Here is a 21,123-nt window from a genome sequence, read left to right on the forward strand (position 1 = left end):
CCCTGTGACAGTGTAGCATTCCCTCAGCACTGACCGTCTGACAGTGCAGCATTCCCTCAGTACTGACCGTCTGACAGTGCAGCACTCCCTCAGTACTGAACCTCTGACAGTGCAGCACTCCCTCAATTCTGAGACCCTGACCGTGCAGCACTCCCTGAGTACTGGTTTCTGACAGTGCAGCGCTCCCTCAGTACTGACCCTATGACAGTGCAGCACTCCCTCAGCACTGGCTTTCCGACTGTGCAGCACTATCTCAGTACTGACCCTCTGACAGTGCAGCACTCCCTCAGTACTGACCCTCCTACAGTGCAGCACTCTTTCAGTCCTGACCCTCTGACAGATCAGCTCTCCTTCAGTATTGACCCTCTGACAGTGCAGCACTCCCTCAGAACTGACCCTGTGACAGTGCATCTTTCCCTCAGTACTGAACCTCTGACAGTGCAGCACCCCCTCAGTACAGACCCCCTGACAGTGCAGCACTCCCTCAGCACTGGCTTTCCGACTGTGCAGCGCTCCCTCAGTACTGACCCTCTGACAGTGCAGCACTCCCTCCGCACTGGCTTTCCGACTGTGCAGCACTCCCTCAGTACTGACCCTCTGACTGTGCAGCACTCCCTCAGCACTGACCGTCTGACAGTGCAGCGTTCCCTCAGCACTGACCCTCTGACAGTGCAGCCCTCCCTCAGAACTGACCCTGTGACAGTGCAGCATTCCCTCAGTACTGACCGTCTGACAGTGCAGCATTCCCTCAGTACTGACCGACTGACAGTGCAGCGTTCCCTCAGCACTGACCCTCTGACAGTGCAGCACTCCCTCAGCACCCGACTGTGCAGCACTCCCTCAATTCTGACCCTCTGACAGGGCAGCACTCTTTTAGTACTGACCGTCTGACAGTGCAGCACTCCCTCAGTACTGAACCTCTGACAGTGCAGCACTAACTGAGTACTGATCCTGTGACAGTGCAGCACTCCCTCAGTACTGACCCTCCGACAGTGTAGCACACCCTCAGGACTGACGCCGTGACAGTGCAGCACTCCCTCAGTACTGATCCTCTGACAGTGCAGCACACCCTCAGTACTGACCCTCTGACAGTGCAAAACTCCCTCAATTCTGACCCTCTGACAGGGCAGCACTCTTTTAGTACTGACCGTCTGACAGTGCAGCACTCCCTCAGTACTGAACCTCTGACAGTGCAGCACTCCCTCAGTACTGACCCCCTGACTGTGCAGCACTCCCTGAGTACTGGTTCTCTGAATGTGCAGCGCTCCCTCAGTACTGACCCTCTGACAGTGCAGCACTCCCTCCGCACTGGCTTTCCGACTGTGCAGCACTCCCTCAGTACTGACCCTCTGACTGTGCAGCACTCACTCAGAACTGACCCTCTGACAGTGCAGCACTCCCTCAGTACTGACCCTCTGACAGTGCAGCACTCCCTCAATACTGACACCCTGACCGTGCAGCACTCCCTGAGTACTGGTTTCTGACAGTGCAGCGCTCCCTCAGTACTGACCCTCTGACAGTGCAGCACTCCCTCAGCACTGGCTTTCCGACTGTGCAGCACTATCTCAGTACTGACACTCTGACAGTGCAGCACTCCCTCAGTACTGACCCTCCTACAGTGCAGCACTCTTTCAGTACTGACCCTCTGACAGTGTAACACTCCCTCTGTACTGACTCCCTGACAGTGCAGCCCTCCCTAAGTGCTTACCCTGTGACAGTGCAGCACTCACTCAAAACTGACCCTCCTACAGTGCAGCACTCACTCAGTACTGACCCTGTGACAGTGCAGCACTCCCTCAGTACTGACCCTCCTACAGTGTAGCACACCATCAGGAATGACGCCGTGACAGTGCAGCACTCCCTCAGTACTGATCCTCTGACAGTGCATCACACCCTCAGTACTGACCCTTTGACATTGCAAAACTCCCTCAATTCTGACCCTCTGACAGGGCAGCACTCTTTTAGTACTGACCCTCTGACAGTGCAACATTCCCTCTGTACTGACTCCCTGACAGTGCAGCCCTCCCTCAGTGCTGACCCCCTGACAGTGCAGTGCTGCCTCAGAACTGACCCTCTGACAGTGCAGCGCATCCTCAGTACTGACCCTCTGACAGATCAGCGTTCCTTTAGTATTGACCCTCTGACAGTGCAGCACTCCCTCAGAACTGACCCTGTGACAGTGCAGCATTCCCTCAGTACTGACCGTCTGACAGTGCAGCACTCCCTCAGTACTGAACCTCTGACAGTGCAGCACTCGCTCAGTACTGACCCCCTGACCGTGCAGCACTCCCTGAGTACTGGTTCTCTGACAGTGCAGCGCTCCCTCAGTACTGACCCTCTGACAGTGCAGCACTCCCTCAGCACTGGCTTTCCGACTGTGCAGCACTCCCTCAGTACTGACCCTCTGACTGTGCAGCACTCACTCAGAACTGACCCTCTGACAGTGCAGCGCTCCCTCAGTACTGACCCCCTGACAGTTCAGCGCTCCTTCAGTACTGACCCTCTGACAGTGCAGCACTCCCTCAGTACTGAGCATTTGATTGTGCAACGCTCCCTCAGTACTGACCCTCCGACTGTGCAGCACTACCTCAGAACTGACCCTCTGACAGTGCAGCGCTCCCTCAGTACTGACCCTCTGACTGTGCAGCACTCACTCAGTACTGACCCTGTGACAGTGCAGCACTCCCTCAGTACTGACACTCCGACAGTGCAGCACAACCTCAGGACATACCCCGTGACAGTGCAGCACTCCCTCAGTACTGATGCTCTGACAGTGCAACACTCCCTCTGTATTGACTCCCTGACAGTGCAGCCCTCCCTCAGTGCTGACCCCCTGACAGTGCAGTGCTCCCTCAGAACTGACCCTCTGACAGTGCAGCGCTCCCTCAGTACTGACCCTCTGACAGTGCAGCCCTCCCTCAGTGCTGACCCCCTTACAGTGCAGCATTCCCTCAGTACTGACCGTCTGTCAGTGCAGCACTCCCTCAGTACTGACCCTCTGACAGTGCAGCCCTCCCTCAGAACTGACCCTGTGACAATGCAGCATTCCCTCAGTACTGACCGTCTGACAGTGCAGCATTCCCTCAGTACTGACCGTCTGACAGTGCAGCACTCCCTCAGTACTGAACCTCTGACAGTGCAGCACTCCCTCAATACTGAGACCCTGACCGTGCAGCACTCCCTGAGTACTCGTTTCTGACAGTGCAGCGCTCCCTCAGTACTGACCCTATGACAGTGCAGCACTCCCTCAGCACTGGCTTTCCGACTGTGCAGCACTATCTCAGTACTGACCCTCTGACAGTGCAGCACTCCCTCAGTACTGACCCTCCTACAGTGCAGCACTCTTTCAGTACTGACCCTCTGACAGATCAGCGCTCCTTCAGTATTGACCCTCTGACAGTGCAGCACTCCCTCAGAACTGACCCTGTGACAGTGCATCTTTCCCTCAGTACTGAACCTCTGACAGTGCAGCACCCCCTCAGTACAGACCCCCTGACCGTGCAGCACTCCCTGAGTACTGGTTCTCTGACAGTGCAGCGCTCCCTCCGTACTGAATCTCTGACAGTGCAGCACTCCCTCAGCACTGGCTTTCCGACTGTGCAGCGCTCCCTCAGTACTGACCCTCTGACAGTGCAGCACTCCCTCCGCACTGGCTTTCCGACTGTGCAGCACTCCCTCAGTACTGACCCTCTGACTGTGCAGCACTCCCTCAGTACTGACCGTCTGACAGTGCAGCGTTCCCTCAGCACTGACCCTCTGACAGTGCAGCACTCCCTCAGAACTGACCCTGTGACAGTGCAGCATTCTCTCAGTACTGACCGTCTGACAGTGCAGCATTCCCTCAGTACTGACCGACTGACAGTGCAGCGTTCCCTCAGCACTGACCCTCTGACAGTGCAGCACTCCCTCAGCACCTGACTGTGCAGCACTATCTCAGTACTGACCCTCTGACAGTGCAGCACTAACTGAGTACTGACCCTGTGACAGTGCAGCACTCCCTCAGTACTGACCCTCCGACAGTGTAGCACACCCTCAGGACTGACGCCGTGACAGTGCAGCACTCCCTCAGCACTGATCCTCTGACAGTGCAGCACACCCTCAGTACTGACCCTCTGACAGTGCAAAACTCCCTCAATTCTGACCCTCTGACAGGGCAGCACTCTTTTAGTACTGACCGTCTGACAGTGCAGCACTCCCTCAGTACTGAACCTCTGACAGTGCAGCACTAACTGAGTACTGACCCTGTGACAGTGCAGCACTCCCTCAGTACTGACCCTCCGACAGTGTAGCACACCCTCAGGACTGACGCCGTGACAGTGCAGCACTCCCTCAGTACTGATCCTCTGACAGTGCAGCACACCCTCAGTACTGACCCTCTGACAGTGCAAAACTCCCTCAATTCTGACCCTCTGACAGGGCAGCACTCTTTTAGTACTGACCCTCCTACAGTGCAGCACTCTTTCAGTACTGACCCTCTGACAGTGTAACACTCCCTCTGTACTGACTCCCTGACAGTGCAGCCCTCCCTAAGTGCTTACCCTGTGACAGTGCAGCACTCACTCAAAACTGACCCTCCTACAGTGCAGCACTCACTCAGTACTGACCCTGTGACAGTGCAGCACTCCCTCAGTACTGACCCTCCTACAGTGTAGCACACCATCAGGAATGACGCCGTGACAGTGCAGCACTCCCTCAGTACTGATCCTCTGACAGTGCATCACACCCTCAGTACTGACCCTTTGACATTGCAAAACTCCCTCAATTCTGACCCTCTGACAGGGCAGCACTCTTTTAGTACTGACCCTCTGACAGTGCAACATTCCCTCTGTACTGACTCCCTGACAGTGCAGCCCTCCCTCAGTGCTGACCCCCTGACAGTGCAGTGCTGCCTCAGAACTGACCCTCTGACAGTGCAGCGCATCCTCAGTACTGACCCTCTGACAGATCAGCGTTCCTTTAGTATTGACCCTCTGACAGTGCAGCACTCCCTCAGAACTGACCCTGTGACAGTGCAGCATTCCCTCAGTACTGACCGTCTGACAGTGCAGCACTCCCTCAGTACTGAACCTCTGACAGTGCAGCACTCGCTCAGTACTGACCCCCTGACCGTGCAGCACTCCCTGAGTACTGGTTCTCTGACAGTGCAGCGCTCCCTCAGTACTGACCCTCTGACAGTGCAGCACTCCCTCAGCACTGGCTTTCCGACTGTGCAGCACTCCCTCAGTACTGACCCTCTGACTGTGCAGCACTCACTCAGAACTGACCCTCTGACAGTGCAGCGCTCCCTCAGTACTGACCCCCTGACAGTTCAGCGCTCCTTCAGTACTGACCCTCTGACAGTGCAGCACTCCCTCAGTACTGAGCATTTGATTGTGCAACGCTCCCTCAGTACTGACCCTCCGACTGTGCAGCACTACCTCAGAACTGACCCTCTGACAGTGCAGCGCTCCCTCAGTACTGACCCTCTGACTGTGCAGCACTCACTCAGTACTGACCCTGTGACAGTGCAGCACTCCCTCAGTACTGACACTCCGACAGTGCAGCACAACCTCAGGACATACCCCGTGACAGTGCAGCACTCCCTCAGTACTGATGCTCTGACAGTGCAACACTCCCTCTGTATTGACTCCCTGACAGTGCAGCCCTCCCTCAGTGCTGACCCCCTGACAGTGCAGTGCTCCCTCAGAACTGACCCTCTGACAGTGCAGCGCTCCCTCAGTACTGACCCTCTGACAGTGCAGCCCTCCCTCAGTGCTGACCCCCTTACAGTGCAGCATTCCCTCAGTACTGACCGTCTGTCAGTGCAGCACTCCCTCAGTACTGACCCTCTGACAGTGCAGCCCTCCCTCAGAACTGACCCTGTGACAATGCAGCATTCCCTCAGTACTGACCGTCTGACAGTGCAGCATTCCCTCAGTACTGACCGTCTGACAGTGCAGCACTCCCTCAGTACTGAACCTCTGACAGTGCAGCACTCCCTCAATACTGAGACCCTGACCGTGCAGCACTCCCTGAGTACTCGTTTCTGACAGTGCAGCGCTCCCTCAGTACTGACCCTATGACAGTGCAGCACTCCCTCAGCACTGGCTTTCCGACTGTGCAGCACTATCTCAGTACTGACCCTCTGACAGTGCAGCACTCCCTCAGTACTGACCCTCCTACAGTGCAGCACTCTTTCAGTACTGACCCTCTGACAGATCAGCGCTCCTTCAGTATTGACCCTCTGACAGTGCAGCACTCCCTCAGAACTGACCCTGTGACAGTGCATCTTTCCCTCAGTACTGAACCTCTGACAGTGCAGCACCCCCTCAGTACAGACCCCCTGACCGTGCAGCACTCCCTGAGTACTGGTTCTCTGACAGTGCAGCGCTCCCTCCGTACTGAATCTCTGACAGTGCAGCACTCCCTCAGCACTGGCTTTCCGACTGTGCAGCGCTCCCTCAGTACTGACCCTCTGACAGTGCAGCACTCCCTCCGCACTGGCTTTCCGACTGTGCAGCACTCCCTCAGTACTGACCCTCTGACTGTGCAGCACTCCCTCAGTACTGACCGTCTGACAGTGCAGCGTTCCCTCAGCACTGACCCTCTGACAGTGCAGCACTCCCTCAGAACTGACCCTGTGACAGTGCAGCATTCTCTCAGTACTGACCGTCTGACAGTGCAGCATTCCCTCAGTACTGACCGACTGACAGTGCAGCGTTCCCTCAGCACTGACCCTCTGACAGTGCAGCACTCCCTCAGCACCTGACTGTGCAGCACTATCTCAGTACTGACCCTCTGACAGTGCAGCACTAACTGAGTACTGACCCTGTGACAGTGCAGCACTCCCTCAGTACTGACCCTCCGACAGTGTAGCACACCCTCAGGACTGACGCCGTGACAGTGCAGCACTCCCTCAGTACTGATCCTCTGACAGTGCAGCACACCCTCAGTACTGACCCTCTGACAGTGCAAAACTCCCTCAATTCTGACCCTCTGACAGGGCAGCACTCTTTTAGTACTGACCGTCTGACAGTGCAGCACTCCCTCAGTACTGAACCTCTGACAGTGCAGCACTAACTGAGTACTGACCCTGTGACAGTGCAGCACTCCCTCAGTACTGACCCTCCGACAGTGTAGCACACCCTCAGGACTGACGCCGTGACAGTGCAGCACTCCCTCAGTACTGATCCTCTGACAGTGCAGCACACCCTCAGTACTGACCCTCTGACAGTGCAAAACTCCCTCAATTCTGACCCTCTGACAGGGCAGCACTCTTTTAGTACTGACCGTCTGACAGTGCAGCACTCCCTCAGTACTGAACCTCTGACAGTGCAGCACTCCCTCAGTACTGACCCCCTGACTGTACAGCACTCCCTGAGTACTGGTTCTCTGACAGTGCAGCGCTCCCTCAGTACTGACCCTCTGACAGTGCAGCACTCCCTCCGCACTGGCTTTCCGACTGTGCAGCACTCCCTCAGTACTGACCCTCTGACTGTGCAGCACTCACTCAGAACTGACCCTCTGACAGTGCAGCGCTCCCTCAGTACTGACCCCCTGACAGATCAGCGCTCCCTCAGTACTGACCCTCCGACAGTGTAGCACACCCTCAGGACTGACGCCGTGACAGTGCAGCATTCCCTCAGTACTGATCCTCTGACAGTGCAGCACACTCTCAGTACTGACCCTCTGACAGTGCAAAGCTCCCTCAATTCTGACCCTCTGACAGGCCAGCACTCTTTTAGTGCTGACCCTCTGACAGTACAACATTCCCTCTGTACTGACTCCCTGACAGTGCAGCCCTCCCTCAGTGCTGACCCCCTGACAGTGCAGTGCTCCCTCAGAACTGACCCTCTGACAGTGCAGCGCATCCTCAGTACTGACCCTCTGACAGATCAGCGTTCCTTTAGTATTGACCCTCTGACAGTGCAGCACTTCCTCAGAACTGACCCTGTGACAGTGCAGCATTGCCTCAGTACTGACCGTCTGACAGTGCAGCACTCCCTCAGTACTGAACCTCTGACAGTGCAGCACTCGCTCAGTACTGACCCCCTGACCGTGCAGCACTCCCTGAGTACTGGTTCTCTGACAGTGCAGCGCTCCCTCAGTACTGACCCTCTGACAGTGCAGCACTCCCTCAGCACTGGCTTTCCGACTGTGCAGCATTCCCTCAGTACTGACCCTCTGACTGTGCAGCACTCACTCAGAACTGACCCTCTGACAGTGCAGCGCTCCCTCAGTACTGACCCCCTGACAGATCAGCGCTCCTTCAGTACTGACCCTCTGACAGTGCAGCATTCCCTCAGTACTGACCATTTGAGTGTGCAACATTCCCTCAGTACTGACCCTCCGACTGTGCAGCACTACCTCAGAACTGACCCTCTGACAGTGCAGCGCTCCCTCAGTACTGACCCTCTGACTGTGCAGCACTCACTCAGTACTGACCCTGTGACAGTGCAGCACTCCCTCAGTACTGACCCTCCGACAGTGCAGCACAACCTCAGGACTGACCGCGTGACAGTGCAGCACTCCCTCAGTACTGATGCTCTGACAGTGCAGCACTCCCTCAGTACTGCCCATTTGAGTGTGCAACGCTCCCTCAGTACTGACCCTCCGACTGTGCAGCACTACCTCAGAACTGACCCTCTGACAGTGCAGCCCTCCCTCAGTGCTGACCCCCTTACAGTGCAGCATTCCCTCAGTACTGACCGTCTGACAGTGCAGCACTCCCTCAGTACTGACCCTCTGACAGTGCAGCCCTCCCTCAGAACTGACCCTGTGACAGTGCAGCATTCCCTCAGTACTGACAGTCTGACAGTGCAGCATTCCCTCAGTACTGACCGTCTGACAGTGCAGCACTCCCTCAGTACTGAACCTCTGACAGTGCAGCACTCCATCAATACTGACACCCTGACCGTGCAGCACTCCCTGAGTACTGGTTTCTGACAGTGCAGCGCTCCCTCAGTACTGACCCTCTGACAGTGCAGCACTCCCTCAGCACTGGCTTTCCGACTGTGCAGCACTCTTTCAGTACTGACCCTCTGACAGTGTAACACTCCCTCTGTACTGACTCCCTGACAGTGCAGCCCTCCCTCAGTGCTTACCCCGTGACAGTGCAGCACTCACTCAGAACTGACCCTCCTACAGTGCAGCACTCACTCAGTACTGACCCTGTGACAGTGCAGCACTCCCTCAGTACTGACCCTCCTACAGTGCAGCACTCACTCAGTACAGACCCTCCGACAGTGTAGCACACCCTCAGGACTGACGCCGTGACAGTGCAGCACTCCCTCAGTACTGATCCTCTGACAGTGCTGCACACCCTCAGTACTGACCCTCTGACCGTGCAGCACTCCCTGAGTACTGGTTCTCTGACAGTGCAGCGCTCCCTCAGTACTGACCCTCTGACAGTGCAGCACTCCCTCAGCACTGACTCACTGACAGTGCAGCCCTCCCTCAGTGCTGACCCCCTGACAGTGCAGTGCTCCCTCAGAACTGACCCTCTGACAGTGCAGCGCATCCTCAGTACTGACCCTCTGACAGATCAGCGTTCCTTTAGTATTGACCCTCTGACAGTGCAGCACTCCCTCAGAACTGACCCTGTGACAGTGCAGCATTCCCTCAGTACTGACCGTCTGACAGTGCAGCACTCCCTCAGTACTGAACCTCTGACAGTGCAGCACTCGCTCAGTACTGACCCCCTGACCGTGCAGCACTCCCTGAGTACTGGTTCTCTGACAGTGCAGCGCTCCCTCAGTACTGAACCTCTGACAGTGCAGCACTCCCTCAGCACTGGCTTTCCGACTGTGCAGCACTCCCTCAGTACTGACCCCCTGACAGATCAGCGCTCCTTCAGTACTGACCCTCTGACAGTGCAGCACTCCCTCAGTACTGAGCATTTGATTGTGCAACGCTCCCTCAGTACTGACCCTCCGACTGTGCAGCACTACCTCAGAACTGACCCTCTGACAGTGCAGCGCTCCCTCAGTACTGACCCTCTGACTGTGCAGCACTCACTCAGTACTGACCCTGTGACTGTGCAGCACTCCCTCAGTACTGACACTCCGACAGTGCAGCACAACCTCAGGACATACCCCGTGACAGTGCAGCACTCCCTCAGTACTGATGCTCTGACAGTGCAACACTCCCTCTGTATTGACTCCCTGACAGTGCAGCCCTCCCTCAGTGCTGACCCCCTGACAGTGCAGTGCTCCCTCAGAACTGACCCTCTGACAGTGCAGCGCTCCCTCAGTACTGACCCTCTGACAGTGCAGCCCTCCCTCAGTGCTGACCCTCTGACAGTGCTGCCCTCCCTCAGAACTGACCCCGTGACAGTGCAGCATTCCCTCAGTACTGACCGTCTGTCAGTGCAGCATTCCCTCAGTACTGACCGTCTGACAGTGCAGCACTCCCTCAGTACTGAACCTCTGACAGTGCAGCACTCCCTCAATACTGACACCCTGACCGTGCAGCACTCCCTGAGTACTGGTTTCTGACAGTGCAGCGCTCCCTCAGTACTGACCCTATGACAGTGCAGCACTCCCTCAGCACTGGCTTTCCGACTGTGCAGCACTATCTCAGTACTGACCCTCTGACAGTGCAGCACTCCCTCAGTACTGACCCTCCTACAGTGCAGCACTCTTTCAGTACTGACCCTCTGACAGATCAGCGCTCCTTCAGTATTGACCCTCTGACAGTGCAGCACTCCCTCAGAACTGACCCTGTGACAGTACATCTTTCCCTCAGTACTGAACCTCTGACAGTGCAGCACCCCCTCAGTACAGACCCCCTGACAGGGCAGCACTCCCTCAGAACTGACCCACTGACAGTGCAGCGCTCCCTCAGTACTGACCCTCTCACAGATCAGCGATCCCTCAGTACTGAACCTCTGACAGTGCAGCACTCCCTCAGAACTGACCCAATGACAGTGCATCGCTCCCTCAGTACTGATCCTCTTACAGATCAGCGATCCCTCAGTCCTGACCCTCTTACAGATCAGCGATCCCTCAGTACTGAACCTCTGACAGTGCAGCACTCCCTCAGTACTGACCCTCTGACTGTGCGGCACTCACTCAGTACTGACCCTGTGACAGTGCAGCACTCCCTCAGTACTGATCCTCTGACAGTGCAGCACACCCTCAGTACTGACCCCCTGACCGTGCAGCACTCCCTGAGTACTGGTTCTCTGACAGTGCAGCACTCCCTCAGTACTGACCCTCTGACTGTGCAGCACTCACTCAGAACTGACCCTCTGACAGTGCAGCGCTCCCTCAGTACTGACCCCCTGACAGATCAGCGCTCCTTCAGTACTGACCCTCTGACAGTGCAGCACTCCCTCAGTACAGACCATTTGAGTGTGCAACGCTCCCTCAGCACTGACCCTCCGACTGTGCAGCACTACCTCAGAACTGACCCTCTGACAGTGCAGCGCTCCCTCAGTACTGACCCTCTGACTGTGCAGCACTCACTCAGTACTGACCCTGTGACAGTGCACCACTCCCTCAGTACTGACACTCCGACAGTGCAGCACAACCTCAGGACTGACCCCGTGACAGTGCAGCACTCCCTCAGTACTGATGCTCTGACAGTGCAACACTCCCTCTGTATTGACTCCCTGACAGTGCAGCCCTCCCTCAGTGCTGACCCCCTTACAGTGCAGCATTCCCTCAGTACTGACCGTCTGACAGTGCAGCACTCCCTCAGTCCTGACCCTCTGACAGTGCAGCACTCCCTCAGAACTGACCCTGTGACTGTGCAGCATTCCCTCAGTACTGACCGTCTGACAGTGCAGCATTCCCTCAGTACTGACCGTCTGACAGTGCAGCACTCCCTCAGTACTGAACCTCTGACAGTGCAGCACTCCCTCAATACTGACACCCTGACCGTGCAGCACTCCCTGAGTACTGGTTTTGTGACAGTGCAGCGCTCCCTCAGTACTGACCCTCTGACAGTGCAGCACTCCCTCAGCACTGGCTTTCCGACTGTGCAGCACTATCTCAGTACTGACCCTCTGACAGTGCAGCACTCCCTCAGTACTGACCCTCCGACAGTGCAGCACTCACTCAGGACTGACCCTGTGACAGTGCAGCACTCCCTCAGTACTGACGCTACGACAGTGCAGCACACCCTCAGGACTGACCCAGACAGTGCAGCACTCCCTCAGTACTGATCCTCCGACAGTGTAGCACACCCTCAGGACTGACGCCGTGACAGTGCAGCACTCCCTCAGTACTGATGCTCTGACAGTACAACATTCCCTCTGTATTGACTCCCTGACAGTGCAGCCCTCCCTCAGTGCTGACCCTCTTACAATGCAGCATTCCCTCAGTACTGACCGTCTGACAGTGCAGCACTCTCTCAGTACTGACCCTCTGACAGTGCAGCACTCCCTCAGAACTGACCCTGTGACAGTGCAGCATTCCCTCAGTACTGACCGTCTGACAGTGCAGCATTCCCTCAGGACTGACCGTCTGACAGTGCAGCAGTCCCTCAGTACTGAACCTCTGACAGTGCAGCACTCCCTCAATACTGACACCCTGACCGTGCAGCACTCCCTGAGTACTGACCGTCTGACAGTGCAGCACTCCCTCAGTACTGACCCTCTGACAGTGCAGCCCTCCCTCAGTGCTCACCCCCTGACAGTGCAGTGCTCCCTCAGTACTGACCCTCTGACAGTGCAGCGCATCCTCAGTACTGACCCTCTGACAGATCAGCGCTCCTTTAGTATTGACCCTCTGACAGTGCAGCACTCGCCCAGAACTGACCCTGTGACAGTGCAGCATTCCCTCAGTACTGACCGTCTGACAGTGCAGCACTCCCTCAGTACTGAACCTCTGACAGTGCAGCACTCCCTCAGTACTGACCCCCTGACCGTGCAGCACTCCCTGAGTACTGGTTCTCTGACAGTGCAGCGCTCCCTCAGTACTGACCCTCTGACAGTGCAGCACTCCCTCCGCACTGGCTTTCCGACTGTGCAGCACACCCTCAGTACTGACTCTCTGACTGTGCAGCACTCACTCAGAACTGACCCTCTGGCAGTGCAGCGCTCCCTCAGTACTGACCCCCTGACAGATCAGCGCTCCTTCAGTACTGACCCTCTGACAGTGCAGCACTCCCTCAGTACTGACCATTTGAGTGTGCAACGCTCCCTCAGCACTGACCCTCCGACTGTGCAGCACTACCTCAGAACTGACCCTCTGACAGTGCAGCGCTCCCTCAGTACTGACACTCTGACAGTGCAGCGCTCCCTCAGTACTGACCCTCTGTCTTTGCAGTACTCCCTCAGCACTGGCCCTCCGACTGTGCAGCACTCCCTCAGTACTGACCCTCTGACTGTGCAGCACTCACTCAGTACTGACCCTGTGACAGTGCAGCACTCCCTCAGTACTGACACTCCGACAGTGCAGCACAACCTCAGGACTGACCCCGTGACAGTGCAGCACTCCCTCAGTACTGATGCTCTGACAGTACAACACTCCCTCTGTATTGACTCCCTGACAGTGCAGCCCTCCCTCAGTGCTGACCCCCTTACAATGCAGCATTCCCTCAGTACTGACCGTCTGACAGTGCAGCACTCCCTCTGTACTGACCCTCTGACAGTGCAGCACTCCCTCAGAACTGACCCTGTGACAGTGCAGCATTCCCTCAGTACTGACCGTCTGACAGTGCATCATTCCCTCAGGACTGACCGTCTGACAGTGCAGCACTCCCTCAGTACTGAACCTCTGACAGTGCAGCACTCCCTCAATACTGACACCCTGACCGTGCAGCACTCCCTGAGTACTGACCGTCTGACAGTGCAGCACTCCCTCAGTACTGACCCTCTGACAGTGCAGCCCTCCCTCAGTGCTCACCCCCTGACAGTGCAGTGCTCCCTCAGTACTGACCCTCTGACAGTGCAGCGCATCCTCAGTACTGACCCTCTGACAGATCAGCGCTCCTTTAGTATTGACCCTCTGACAGTGCAGCACTCCCTCAGAACTGACCCTGTGACAGTACAGCATTCCCTCAGTACTGACCGTCTGACAGTGCAGCACTCCCTCAGTACTGAACCTCTGACAGTGCAGCACTCCCTCAGTACTGACCCCCTGACCGTGCAGCACTCCCTGAGTACTGGTTCTCTGACAGTGCAGCGCTCCCTCAGTACTGACCCTCTGACAGTGCAGCACTCCCTCAGCACTGGCTTTCCGACTGTGCAGCACTCCCTCAGTACTGACCCTCTGACTGTGCAGCACTCACTCAGAACTGACCCTCTGACAGTGCGGCGCTCCCTCAGTACTGACCCCCTGACAGATCAGCGCTCCTTCAGTACTGACCCTCTGACAGTGTAACACTCCCTCTGTACTGACTCCCTGACAGTGCAGCCCTCCCTCAGTGCTGACCCACTGACAGTGCAGCACTCACTCAGAACTGACCCTCCTACAGTGCAGCGCTCTCTCAGTACTGACCCTCTGACAGATCAGCGCTCCCTCAGTACTCACCCTCTGACAGTGCAGCATTCCCTCAGTACTGACCGTCTGACAGTGCAGCCCTCCCTCAGTGCTCACCCCCTGACAGTGCAGTGCTCCCTCAGTACTGACCCTCTGACAGTGCAGCGCATCCTCAGTACTGACCCTCTGACAGATCAGCGCTCCTTTAGTATTGACCCTCTGACAGTGCAGCACTCCCTCAGAACTGACCCTGTGACAGTGCAGCATTCCCTCAGTACTGACCGTCTGACAGTGCAGCACTCCCTCAGTACAGAACCTCTGACAGTGCAGCACTCCCTCAGTACTGACCCCCTGACCGTGCAGCACTCCCTGAGTACTGGTTCTCTGACAGTGCAGCGCTCCCTCAGTACTGACCCTCTGACAGTGCAGCACTCCCTCAGCACTGGCTTTCCGACTGTGCAGCACTCCCTCAGTACTGACCCTCTGACTGTGCAGCACTCACTCAGAACTGACCCTCTGACAGTGCAGCGCTCCCTCAGTACTGACCCTCTGACAAATCAGCGCTCCTTCAGTACTGACCCTCTGACAGTGCAGCACTCCCTCAGTACTGACCATTTGAGTGTGCAACGCTCCCTCAGCACTGACCCTCTGACAGTGCAGCACTCCCTCTGTACTGACCATTTGAGTGTGCAACGCTCCCTCAGCACTGACCCTCCGACTGTGCAGCACTCACTCAGTACTGACCCTGTGACAGTGCAGCACTCCCTCAGTACTGACACTCCGAATTGCAGCAGAACCTCAGGACTGACCCCGTGACAGTGCAGCACTCCCTCAGTACTGATGCTCTGACAGTGCAACACTCCCTCTGTATTGACTCCCTGACAGTGCAGCCCTCCCTCAGTGCTGACCCCCTTACAGTGCAGGATTCCCTCAGTACTGACCGTCTGACAGTGCAGCACTCCCTCAGTACTGACCCTCTGACAGTGCACCACTCCCTCAGAACTGACCCTGTGACAGTGCAGCATTCCCTCAGTACTGACCGTCTGACAGTGCAGCATTCCCTCAGTACTGACCGTCTGACAGTGCAGCACTCCCTCAGTACTGACCCTCTGACAGTGCACCACTCCCTCAGAACTGACCCTGTGACAGTGCAGCATTCCCTCAGTACTGACCGTCTGACAGTGCAGCACTCCCTCAGTACTGAACCTCTGACAGTGCAGCACTCCCTCAATACTGACACCCTGACCGTGCAGCACTCCCTCAGTACTGATCCTCCGACAGTGTAGCACACCCTCAGGACTGACCCCGTGACAGTGCAGCACTCCCTCAGTACTGATCCTCCGACAGTGTAGCACACCCTCAGGACTGACGCCGTGACAGTGCAGCACTCCCTCAGTACTGATCCTCTGACAGTGCAGCACTCCCTCAGTACTGACCCTCTGACAGTGCAAAACTCCCTCAATTCTGACCCTCTGACAGGGCAGCACTCTTTTAGTACTGACCCTCTGACAGTGCAACATTCCCTCTGTACTGACTCCCTGACAGTGCAGCCCTCCCTCAGTGCTGACCCCCTGACAATGCAGTGCTCCCTCAGAACTGACCCTCTGACAGTGCAGCGCATCCTCAGTACTGACCCTCTGACAGATCAGCGCTCCTTTAGTATTGACCCTCTGACAGTGCAGCACTCCCTCAGAACTGACCCTGTGACAGTGCATCATTCCCTCAGTACTGACCGTCTGACAGTGCAGCACTCCCTCAGTACTGACCCTCTGACAGTGCAGCGCTCCCTCAGTACTGACCCTCTGACAGTGCAGCACTCCCTCCGCGCTGGCTTTCTGACTGTGCAGCACCCCCTCAGTACTGACCCTCTGACTGTGCAGCACTCACTCAGAACTGACCCTCTGACAGTGCAGCGCTCCCTCAGTACTGACCCCCTGACAGATCAGCGCTCCTTCAGTACTGACCCTCTGACAGTGCAGCACTCCCTCAGTACTGACCATTTGAGTGTGCAGCGCTCCCTCAGTACTGACCCTCTGACTGTGCAGCATTCACTCAGTACTGACCCTGTGACAGTGCAGCACTCCCTCAGTACTGACACTCCGACAGTGCAGCACAACCTCAGGACTGACCCCGTGACAGTGCAGCACTCCCTCAGTACTGATCCTCTGACAGTGCAACACACCCTCTGTATTGACTCCCTGACAGTGCAGCCCTCCCTCAGTGCTGACCCCCTTACAGTGCAGCTTTCCCTCAGAACTGACCGTCTGACAGTGCAGCACTCCCTCAGTACTGACCCTCTGACAGTGCAGCACTCCCTCAGAACTGACCCTGTGACAGTGCAGCATTCCCTGAGTACTGGTTCTCTGACAGTGCAGCGCTCCCTCAGTACTGACCCTCTGACAGTGCAGCACTCACTCAGCACTGGCTTTCCGACTGTGCAGCACTATCTCAGGACTGACCCTGTGGCAGTGCAGCACTCCCTCAGTACTGACCCTCCGACAGTGCAGCACAACCTCAGGACTGACCCCGTGACAGTGCAGCACTCCCTCAGTACTGATCCTCTGACAGTGCAACACACCCTCTGTATTGACTCCCTGACAGTGCAGCCCTCCCTCAGTGCTGACCCCCTTACAGTGCAGCATTCCCTCAGAACTGACCGTCTGACAGTGCAGCACTCCCTCAGTACTGACCCTCTGACAGTGCAGCACTCCCTCAGAACTGACCCTGTGACAGTGCAGCATTCCCTGAGTACTGGTTCTCTGACAGTGCAGCGCTCCCTCAGTACTGATCCTCTGACAGTGCAGCACTCCCTCAGTACTGACCCTCTGACAGTGCGGCACTCCCTCAGTACTGACCCTCTGACAGTGCAGCACTCCCTCAGTACTGACCCTCTGACTGTGCAGCACTCACTCAGAACTGACCCTCTGACAGTGCAGCGCTCCCTCAGGGAGCGCTGGCTTTCCGACTGTGCAGCACTATCTCAGGACTGACCCTGTGACAGTGCAGCACTCCCTCAGTACTGACCCTCCGACAGTGCAGCACTCCCTCAGCACTGACCCCGTGACAGTGCAGCACTCCCTCAGTACTGATCCTCTTACAGTGCAGCACTCCCTCAGTACTGACCCTCTGACAGTGCAGCACACCCTCAGGACTGACCCCGTGACAGTGCAGCACTCCCTCAGTACTGATCCTCTTACATTGCAGCACACCCTCAGTACTGACCCTCTGACAGTGCAAAACTCCCTCAATTCTGACCCTCTGACAGGGCAGCACTCTTTCAGTACTGACCCTCTGACAGTGCAGCACTCCCTCAATTCTGACCCTCAGACAGGGCAGCACTCTTTCAGTACTGACCCTCTGACAGTGTAACACTCCCTCTGTACTGACTCCCTGACAGTGCAGCCCTCCCTCAGTGCTGACCCACTGACAGTGCAGCACTCACTCAGAACTGACCCTCCTACAGTGCAGCGCTCTCTCAGTACTGACCCTCTGACAGATCAGCGCTCCCTGAGAACTGACCCTGTGACAGTGCAGCTTTCCCTCAGTACTGACCGTCTGACAGTGCAGCATTCCCTCAGTACTGAACCTCTGACAGTGCAGCACCCCCTCAGTACAGACCCCCTGACCGTGCAGCACTCCCTGAGTACTGGTTCTCTGTCAGTGCAGCGCTCCCTCAGTACTGACCCTCTGACAGTGCAGCACTCCCTCAGTACTGACCCTCCGACAGTGCAGCACAACCTCAGTGCTGATCCCCTGACAGTGCAGCACTCCCTCAGTACTGACCCTCTGACAGTGCAGCACTCCCTCAGAACTGACCCACTGACAGTGCAGCGCTCCCTCAGTACTGACGCTGTTACAGATCAGCGATCCCTCAGTACTGAACCTCTGACAGTACAGCACTCCCTCAGAACTGACCCACTGACAGTGCATCGCTCCCTCAGTACTGATCCTCTTACAGATCAGCGATCCCTCAGTCCTGACCCTCTTACAGATCAGCGATCCCTCAGCACTGAACCTCTGACTGTGCGGCACTCACGTAGTACTGACCCTGTGACAGTGCAGCACTCCCTCAGTACTGATCCTCTGACAGTGCAGCACACCCTCAGTACTGACCCTCTGACGGTGCAAAACGCCCTCAATTATAACCCTCTGACAGGGCAGCACTCTTTCAGTACTGACCCTCTGACAGTGCAACACTCCCTCTGTCCTGACTCCCTGACAGTGCAGCCCTCCCTCAGTGCTGCCCCCTGACAGTGCAGCACTCCCTCAGAACTGACCCTCTGACAGTGCAGCGCTCCCTCAGTACTGACCCCCTGACAGATCAGCGCTCCTTCAGTACTGACCCTCTGACAGTGCAGCACTCCCGCAGTACTGACCATTTGAGTGTGCAACGCTCCCTCAGTACTGACCCTCTGACAGTGCAGCACTCCCTCAGAACTGACCCTGTGACAGTGCAGCATTCCCTCAGTACTGACCGTCTGACAGTGCAGCATTCCCTCAGTACTGACCGTCTGACAGTGCAGCGTTCCCTCAGCACTGACCCTCTGACAGTGCAGCACTCCCTCAGCACTGGCTTTCCGACTGTGCAGCGCTATCTCAGTACTGACCCTCTGACAGTGCAGCACTAACTGAGTACTGACCCTGTGACAGTGCAGCACTCCCTCAGTACTGACCCTCCGACAGTGTAGCACACCCTCAGGACTGACGCCGTGACAGTGCAGCACACCCTCAGTACTGACCCTCTGACAGTGCAAAACTCCCTCAATTCTGACCCTCTGACAGGGCAGCACTCTTTTAGTACTGACCCTCTGACGGTGCAACATTCCCTCTGTACTGACTCCCTGACAGTGCAGCCCTCCCTCAGTGCTGACCCCCTGACAGTGCAGTGCTCCCTCAGAACTGACCCTCTGACAGTGCAGCGCATCCTCAGTACTGACCCTCTGACAGATCAGCGCTCCTTTAGTATTGACCCTCAGACAGTGCAGCACTCCCTCAGTACTGGCTTTCCGACTGTGCAGCACTATCTCAGTACTGACCCTCTGACAGTGCAGCACTCCCTCAGTACTGACCCTCCGACAGTGCAGCACTCACTCAGGACTGACCCTGTGACAGTGCAGCACTCCCTCAGTACTGACCCTCAGACAGTGCAGCACACCCTCAGGACTGACCCCGTGACAGTGCAGCACTCCCTCAGTACTGATCCTCTGACAGTGCAGCACACCCTCAGTACTGACCCTCTGACAGTGCAAAACTCCCACAATTCTGACCCTCTGACAGTGCAGCACTCTTTCACTACTGACCCTCTGACAGTGCAGCACTCCCTCAGTACTAGTTCTCTGACAGTGCAGCACTCCCTCAGCACTGGCCCTCCGACTGTGCAGCACTACCTCAGCACTGACCCTTTGACAGTGCAGCACTCCCTCAATTCTGACCCTCTGACAGGGCAGCACTCTTTCAATACTGACCCTCTGACAGTGTAACACTCCCTCTGTACGAACTCCCTGACAGTGCAGCCCTCCCCCAGTCCTGACCCACTGACAGTGCAGCACTCACTCAGAACTGACCCTCCTACAGTGCAGCGCTCTGTCAGTACTGACCCTCTGACAGGTCAGCGTTCCTTCAGTATTGACCCTCTGACAGTGCAGCACTCCCTCAGAACTGACCCTGTGACAGTGCAGCATTCCCTCAGTACTGACCGTCTGACAGTGCAGCACTCCCTCAGTACTGAACCTCTGACAGTGCAGCACTCCCTCAGTACTGACCCCCTGACCGTGCAGCACTTCCTGAGTACTGGTTCTCTGACAGTGCAGCGCTCCCTCAGTACTGACCCTCTGACAGTGCAGCACTCCCTCCGCACTGGCTTTCCGACTGTGCAGCACTCCCTCAGTACTGACGCTCTGACTGTGCAGCACTCACTCAGAACTGACCCTCTGACAGTGCAGCGCTCCCTCAGTACTGACCCCCTGACAGATCAGCGCTCCTTCAGTACTGACCCTCTGACAGTGCAGCACTCCCTCAGTACTGACCATTTGAGTGTGCAACGCTCCCTCAGTCCTGACCCTCCGACTGTGCAGCAGTACCTCAGAACTGACCCTCTGACAGTGCAGCACAACCTCAGGACTGACCCCGTGACAGTGCAGCACTCCCTCAGTACTGATGCTGTGACAGTGCAACACTCCCTCTGTATTGACTCCCTGACAGTGGAGCCCTCCCTCAGTGCTGACCCCCTTACAGTGCAGCATTCCCTCAGTACTGACCGTCTGACAGTGCAGCACTCCCTCAGTACTGACCCTCTGACAGTGCAGCACTCCCTCAGAAACTGACCGTGTGACAGTGCAGCATTCCCTCAGTACTGACCGTCTGACAGTGCAGCATTCCCTCAGTACTGACCGTCTGACAGTGCAGCACTCCCTCAGTACTGAACCTCTGACAGTGCAGCACTCCCTGAGTACTGGTTCTCTGACAGTGAAGCGCTCCCTCAGTACTGACCCTCTGACAGTGCAGCACTCCCTCAGCACTGGCTTTCCGACTGTGCAGCACTATCTCAGTACTGACCCTCTGACAGTGCAGCACTCCCTCAGTACTGACCCTCCGACAGTGCAGCACTCACTCAGGACTGACCCTGTGACAGTGCAGCACTCCCTCAGTACTGACCCTCAGACAGTGCAGCACACCCTCAGGACTGACCCCGTGACAGTGCAGCACTCCCTCAGTA

Source organism: Scyliorhinus torazame, chromosome 4 (assembly GCF_047496885.1).
Source record: "Scyliorhinus torazame isolate Kashiwa2021f chromosome 4, sScyTor2.1, whole genome shotgun sequence".
Lineage (NCBI taxonomy): Eukaryota > Metazoa > Chordata > Chondrichthyes > Carcharhiniformes > Scyliorhinidae > Scyliorhinus > Scyliorhinus torazame.